Below are 7396 nucleotides of genomic sequence, written 5' to 3'. Positions count from 1 at the left end.
AGAAAGTCAGGTCCTTGAAATTGTTTCTGTATAGGAGACACTGAAAGCCCTGGAAGAGGAAATGAGCAGACAGAAGAGAGCAGATGTGGAAGACCATGAGTGCCTTGCTGGAAAGCTATAGTTTTTAGTTTTCTTAATGTGGAGTCAAATCTGACTCCATGGAAACCCAACTCCTGTCCTGAGCAGGAGTGGGTGGGTGGGTATGTGCAGGGGTTGGGGATGTCAAATGCAAGACTACAGTGGAGGCAAAACAGACCTCAGGGAAGGGGTTTGATCTTATTCTTGGGAACATTACCTTGCCATGTAATTTCGATGGTTGGCATTTTCTTCTCCATTCCACTCAGAATCCTATCCAGGTATTATCTGGAATTTTCTCTCCCTTCTCTGAACTTTACTGATTTATATTAATGTTATATCATTAATTTTTATGTTTATAGTTAACTTTGTACTGTTTTATCTGCCTTAACTAGAGAAAAAGCATTATTTGCATTTTTAGACATAAATAGAACTTAAACAGATAGTATAATGAACTCCTATTTACCTGTTACAGTTTCAACTGTAATTAACATTTACCTGTCTTTGATGTTAAGCTCCTTAATGGAGAGAACTATGACTCATAAATGTTTAAGATGGCTTCAGTCATGACTGAGGAGGCATGAGCATTTCTCTCACGAGAAATGAAAATATAAGTCCACCGAAAGACCTACATGGGAATGTTCACAGCAGCATTGGTTGTGAGAGTCAGAAGTTCACACAACCCAAATATCCTTTAACTGGTGAATGGATGAGCAAATGTGGTTTATTCATGTAACTGAGTACTAACTATTCAGCAGTAGAAATGAAATATTGATTGATACATGCTACAACATGGATGAACCTTGTGTAGGCAGAATAAAGATAGCCATTCCTAGTTTTTGGTGAGTATGTGACATGTTTCAGTGAGTATGTTACCTAGCAAAAGGGGTATCACTTGACTTAAGTAAAGGATCATGAAATTATTGTAGTGAGCACAATGCAATCCACAGGAGTACTTGTAAGAAGGTAATGGAAGCAAAGTTCAGAGTGGCGTGACCAAAAGGCAAGAAATGGCACATAGCCTCTAGAAGCCCCAAAATAAGGAATGAATTCTTCCCTAGAGCCTCCAGAAGGAACACAGCTCTACCTATACCTTGATTTTAGCCCTGTAAGTCCCATTTTGGACTTCTGACTTCCAGTATTGTAAGATAATTTGTATTGTTTTGAACCACTAAATTTGTTGTAATTTGTTACAGCAGCAATTGGGAGCTAGTATAAACCTGATAAACATTATGCTAAGTGAAGAAGCCTGACATACAAAAAGAACTTACATGATTCCATTTATATGAAAATGTCCAGAAAAGGCAAATCTGTAGAGACAGAAAGATCAGTGGTTACCTGGGTCTGAGAATGGGAACAGGGATGAACTGTAAATAGAGGATCTTACTGGGGCAATACAAATGTTCTGAAATGGGTCATGGTGATAGCTGTACAACTTGGAAAATTTACAAAGAATCATTAATTTGTATAATTAGAACAAGTGAATTATATGGTAGTGTAAATTACACCTCAATAAAGTTGTTAGAAAGTGGGCAGATAGTCACATTAACTATGACAATGGTTCATCACAATCTCCTAGAAAATTAGTTTAAAAAGATGCCTTAGTCCCAATCCTCTAAATTCTTACTCATTTGGTTTGAGATAAGGCCAGGGGATGTTTCACAAGATCCCTGGGTATATCCTGATATTACCACTAGAATGTTTCTCAATGTATGGTCTGCACTATCATTTTGGGTGCTTATGAAAAATGCAGACGTCTGGGTCCCGGTACACTTCTGCTGAATCAGAATCTCAGGGAGTGGGGTCCATCATCTGCTGTTCTAATGAGTTTGAAAACCTCTGTTCTATGCAGCAAGCAATGTCCCTCCTTTTGCTGTTATCCTAGGCTTCCAAATGCTGTTCCACATCAGTGAGACTAGCATCACTGGATTTATATATCCCTCAAAAGTCAGAGGTTACTTTTTTTCTCTCCCTGTCATTGGATTTGGCTCAGGGATTAAAAATGATAGAGTTGTTGCCGAAAGATCTCAGCTAGAACACTTGTTTTTCCTTTTATATCTCCCATACATCTGAAAGGCTTTTTGTACAAATAGGTCCTTGCTTTAGTCTTCAAAATAGAAGATAAACTCATTGGGAAACTTCTTTAGAAATAATTTTTTACTTTATTTCCAGGGAACACATTTTATACACACATTTATCAAGGCACATATGTGCACACTTCTATGTAGACATTGTCGCTATATGTCAGTTATAGGCAGAAGGCTGGCAAGGTGGCTTGAGATGGTGGTTGAAAGCACAGTTTGATTATCTTTATAATTTTGATTTTGTATTTTTATTTCTGTTTGAGCAAAGCTCAGGAATATCTGTGGTCTAATGGAATAATCTTCTAATCCATATTCATCTTTGATTGACTCCAAGAAGTAAATACCTTCAGGGAAGCAGCAGAAATCAGTTATTAAAGGCCTTCAAAGGGACAGGTGGGAAAAAATGTTGAGTGGAGAGAAGGGGGAAGAAGGTTCTCTTTACCCTCACCTTGCATGGACCTAGAGATACCTGTGAATCTAATAAATCCCAGTTAGAGGAAAAGTTTTGCCCCTCTACTACCTCTCTGTTAATGTCCGTTTCCCAGGATACTGTGAAATTTATAAAGCTCACACTTGTGGACACAGAACTTATCTATGCCTTCAAATAATTTAGGGCTAAGACATGTCCTATAAAATTACTATGCTGAGAGCTGGAAAGAACCTGCACAGGTTTTACAAAAGTATCCAAGAAAGGGGAGAATAGATTCCAAACCTAGAAATGGTCTCTGAGGAGCCAGGTTTGACTGAAATTGGTCTGATGCCTTAATTTGAATGCTTCATGTTATTTACCAACTCTAAAGTCAAACACCCAGCATAGTTTTAGGGAGCCTGATACCACACTCACCTTTCCCCAGGTAAGGTCCTTGCTGGGTGTGTGGTAACGGACCTTCTGTTGGTGCTCATGCTTTTTATTTTAGGGAGCTGAGAAAGGGAAACAGATACTTTCTGTGAGGGTTAAAGTGGAACAAGGGCCACTTCCTGGCATATATTTTTTTCAAACAAAAGCAAAGGCTAGAGTGAATTCAACAGAAGAAATAAGTAAAAGCTTCTAATTAAAAAAAAAGATTGCTTGCATTATTTACCTTTCTAGTCATATTTTACTTCACTAAATACATCCTTTTTTTCTGTGTTCCATAAAAATGCACAGGGGTGGCAACAGGAAAACTGTTGCAAGGAGGTACAGGTCAGTTTTGTGTCCATATATTCTCAGCAGGGAAATGTGTAAAGACAAAAGGTGCTTCTCCCACTTTATTCCTGACTGCTTTTCCCTCTGCACATTTTTTGGCTTCCCTTTGTTATACATGAAGGGAAAGAAATCGTCCTGTATTTCACGTTAAAAGTAATAGGTAACATTCCAATAAAAATGCATCCCTTACATGATTGGGTTCCATCCTTGTGCAATGTTGGTAGGAATATGAAATGGTGCAGCTGCATGGAAATCAATATGGAAGCTCCTTGCATATATCCGTATGTTCCAGCATCATTTGTTGAAAAGTGTTATTTTTAATGTATGAAGTAAAATAAATTTACTTTATTTACAACTACTATATAAATATGTGACAGTGAAAAGGCTGCCATCTCTGCCTTCATATTGTCTCTGTCTCCTTTGCTGCCTGATCTTTGGGTAAAAAGGTTCTGCTCAGCCCTGCAACCCACATAAGGCTTGTTAATCATCAGAAGGAATTTTGCTCATGACTTAGGATTGATGTAACCAGGCCCTTCCCTGAAACTCACCTCCCGTGAGGAAATAAAGAAGTATGTAGAAGAAGTGATGACTGCATTATCAAGGACTTATAGGAACAGCATGGCCAGACCCATGTCAACAAAATGACTGGAGTCATCTAACCAAGCACAAGTTTTAGAACCCTCTTCAGACGCTTGCTGCTGTCCAGATGTCTGAGGTCAATCATCACCTCCTCACTTCAACCCTCTCCTGCTCCCTTTCCCTAATATAAAAGAAGCTTGAAATCAACCCTGAGGTAAGATGGTTCTTTAGGGCATTAGTCTGCCATCTTCTTGGTCTGCTGGCTTTCCAAATAAAGTCGCTTTCCTTGCCAAAAAAAAAAGAGAAAGAAAACAATATGGAGGCTCCTCAAAAAATTAAAAATAGAGTGCCATCTGTCACTTCTGAGTACATACGCAAAAGAATTAAAAGCAGGATCTTGAAGAGCTTTTTGCACACCCATCTTCACAGCAGAATTATTCACAATAGCCAAGAAGTGGATGCAACCCAAGTGTCCATTGATGGATGTGATGGATGATGAATAAAATGTGGCATATAAATTCAGTGGAGTATCAGCCTCAAAAAGGAAGGAAATTCTGAGACGTGCTGCAACGTGGATGAACCTTGACATTATGCAAAGTGAAGCAGACCCAAGTATTTTAGAATTCCACTTACATGAGGTCTCCAAAATAGTGAAATAAAGAGAAACAAAGTAGAATGGTGGTTGCCAGGGAATGGGGGAAGGGGGAAACGCATTGCTATTGTTTAACAGATAGTTTCAGTCGGCAAGATGAAAAAGGTCTGCAGGTGGGTTGCACAACAGTGCATATACTTAATACCACTGAGGTGTACACTTAGAAATGGTTAAAATGATAAATTTTAGACAACAGTTCTAAAGTGGGTATTGAGATTAGAACTTAGAGAACAATAAAAAGAAATATAATTAAATTATTAAGTAAATAATTATTTTGAATACTGTAATTTTTTCCTCTTTATGGGCCTGCATTACCCATTAATGGCTGTAAACTGCATGATGTCAGGGATCCCCCTTTTTTTTATATAGCCTAACACCAGCACAGTGTCTGGCAAAAGTAGTGTCTAAAAAGATGTTTGTTAAAAATTAAACTGGTCACCTGGAAAAGGCACTCATTCTATATACCCAGGTGAAGTCCCCCTCTTTTGCTGAAGCCCTCCATGACTGCTCCCCATTTTTCTCCTAAATTTCTACACTACTTTGATCTATGTCACATGGTTAAGCACACTGTCCTATACCTAATCCATGTCTACATTGTTCTACACCTAAATAATTTAATGATGAAGACAACTTTAAAACACTAAATGTTGTAATTTTAACTCATTTTATTTTTATGGGGGAAAAAACCTGGGGAAAAGACAGTATGCTCTATACTAATATATCTCAGGTATAGGAAGACATGGAAATGCATGGCCATCTAGATTGCAGAACTATGCTAATGACATAATGTAAGCTAGCAAAAAGTCCTCACTGGGGAAAGTGGTGTCAGTCAGATACTGTAGACGTAAGATTGAAGGCAGAAAGCACTGCAGGCAGGTAGAAGAGGCTTCAGTGGGTAAAGTTTGTGCACAATGGGAATGGAAAAAGAAAAGTTGCAGACTGAAGCTTTTTTATCTGGGCCAGTTCACAGATGCCCAGCTGGGCTACCCCTTTGTACAACATACTGGCTAGACTAAACGTCAGCCCTTTCATATTGCGTGTGGAGGAAAATAGTCCTCTCAGCAAGAAAGGGTTGGGGCACTGGGATTGTGACAATCCATCACAATTAAAATCTAAATATTTTATTGAGGGGGAGAGGGTTTTGTTGATTTTGAAATCTCTTAATTTCATCAGAGGGAAGCCAAATAGGAGCCAGATATCTGAACTCTCTTTTTCTCATTTCCTAATTCGATTGGCCAAGCACTAAGGTTTAAGTACATAAAAATTTCCATAGTGTGTCAGGTTCCAATTCTATTTCTACCCCAGAATATTATCCCTTCCTTCATGGAATTTATGAGTGAGACAGGTACCCATCAGAATAGCAGTCACATAGAGTATGAAAAATTCTATGGTAGGGCAAGTATGGGAACAGATAGCAAAAGCTTATCACTAGTCTAAACTCTGAAGTTGGATTGGTCTTCAAAAATACAAATCTGATCATGTCACACTCTTTTCACCAAGTTTACTGAATACCTTCTGTGTGCCAGGCACTGAGTTAGGCATGGGATGCGATTAACTACAGGAGACAGGAATATAACATGTTATTAAAAGTGGAATGAGTATTATAAAGAATGCTATGTAAGCATACGGCATAACTGGAGCATGGAGAAGTATGGGTGAGGGAGGGCTTCCATGGAAAGGAACACTGAAACTGAGATCTGAAGACTGATTAGGTAGGAATTAGCTCTGTGTGAGAGTATGTGGTGGGGAATGGAGGATAACAAAGGGGGACCATTACTCTTAGAACAAAGTCTAAACTCGGTATAAAAACTTTTCATGGTACGTCCCTTTTCTCTCTGTCCACTCTGCCTTGGGTGTATAGTGTACACTGGTGGGAGGAGCAAGACTAAATCCGGGAGACAGTTTGGAGACTGTTTCAGGAATCAGATAGATGCTAAACTCGGGCATGACATATGGATGACATATGGACGGATGACTTCCGGATGTTCACAAGCTAAACTGAGTTGTCTCCCCTTGTAAAGATCTATATGTAGCTTATATGGGTGAGAGGCAAGAGCACTAGGGTACAGACTCACATCAGTGACCCGGCTCCTGTACACACAGGGGCTCTCAAGATGTGTTCCACTGCTTGGCATAAGTACTTCAGCAATCCTGGTGACAAGCAAAGCCAGATCAAATCCAGCACTGAGACCCACGTTACTACATGCCCAGAGAGAAGGCACAAGTCGTGGGGACATACAAAGCTGGGTATGTCTAACTAACAGGGCTCTGTCATTTAAGTAAAGAGGACATCTGCCCTGTGTAGACTTTTATGGGTTATACGTGTAGTTATGTGCCTCATACAAATTCTGCCTGAGAAATGAGAGGGCTGTTAGTGCTGCTTAGGAATTCTTCCATATTCTTCAGCTAAGGTAGCTGGAAGAAATCTTAATAACTGGATCCAATAATTAGTGCATGGATACTTATTTTGTAGTTATCAAGAATTATCTTGTAGAATAGTTAGAATCACATGGAAGAAGAAAGCATTGTGACTGTTTAAAAACAAAAAGGGATGCTGAAAGTCTTACTCTTCTTTCTACATCATTTGGGATGGAAAGCTTGGGAACACTGTGTCCCAACAGAAGCTGGGGTGGGGGGGTTGTGCCTAAACTTTAGTACCTGGAAAGGTAATTTTTATGAATGTCTTTAGCTCTTGCACCTCCTCTGCCTGCTTATCCTTCTTGATTTTGGCTTGTAGGATGTATCCACTACCACACTTGAGATACTGTGGACTGCCAAGGCCCTGGAACTTCCCACTTACCATAATGGCCAGTCTTGAAC

Source organism: Manis javanica, chromosome 10, assembly GCF_040802235.1.
Source record: "Manis javanica isolate MJ-LG chromosome 10, MJ_LKY, whole genome shotgun sequence".
NCBI lineage: Eukaryota > Metazoa > Chordata > Mammalia > Pholidota > Manidae > Manis > Manis javanica.
This window is presented reverse-complemented; position numbering follows the sequence as displayed.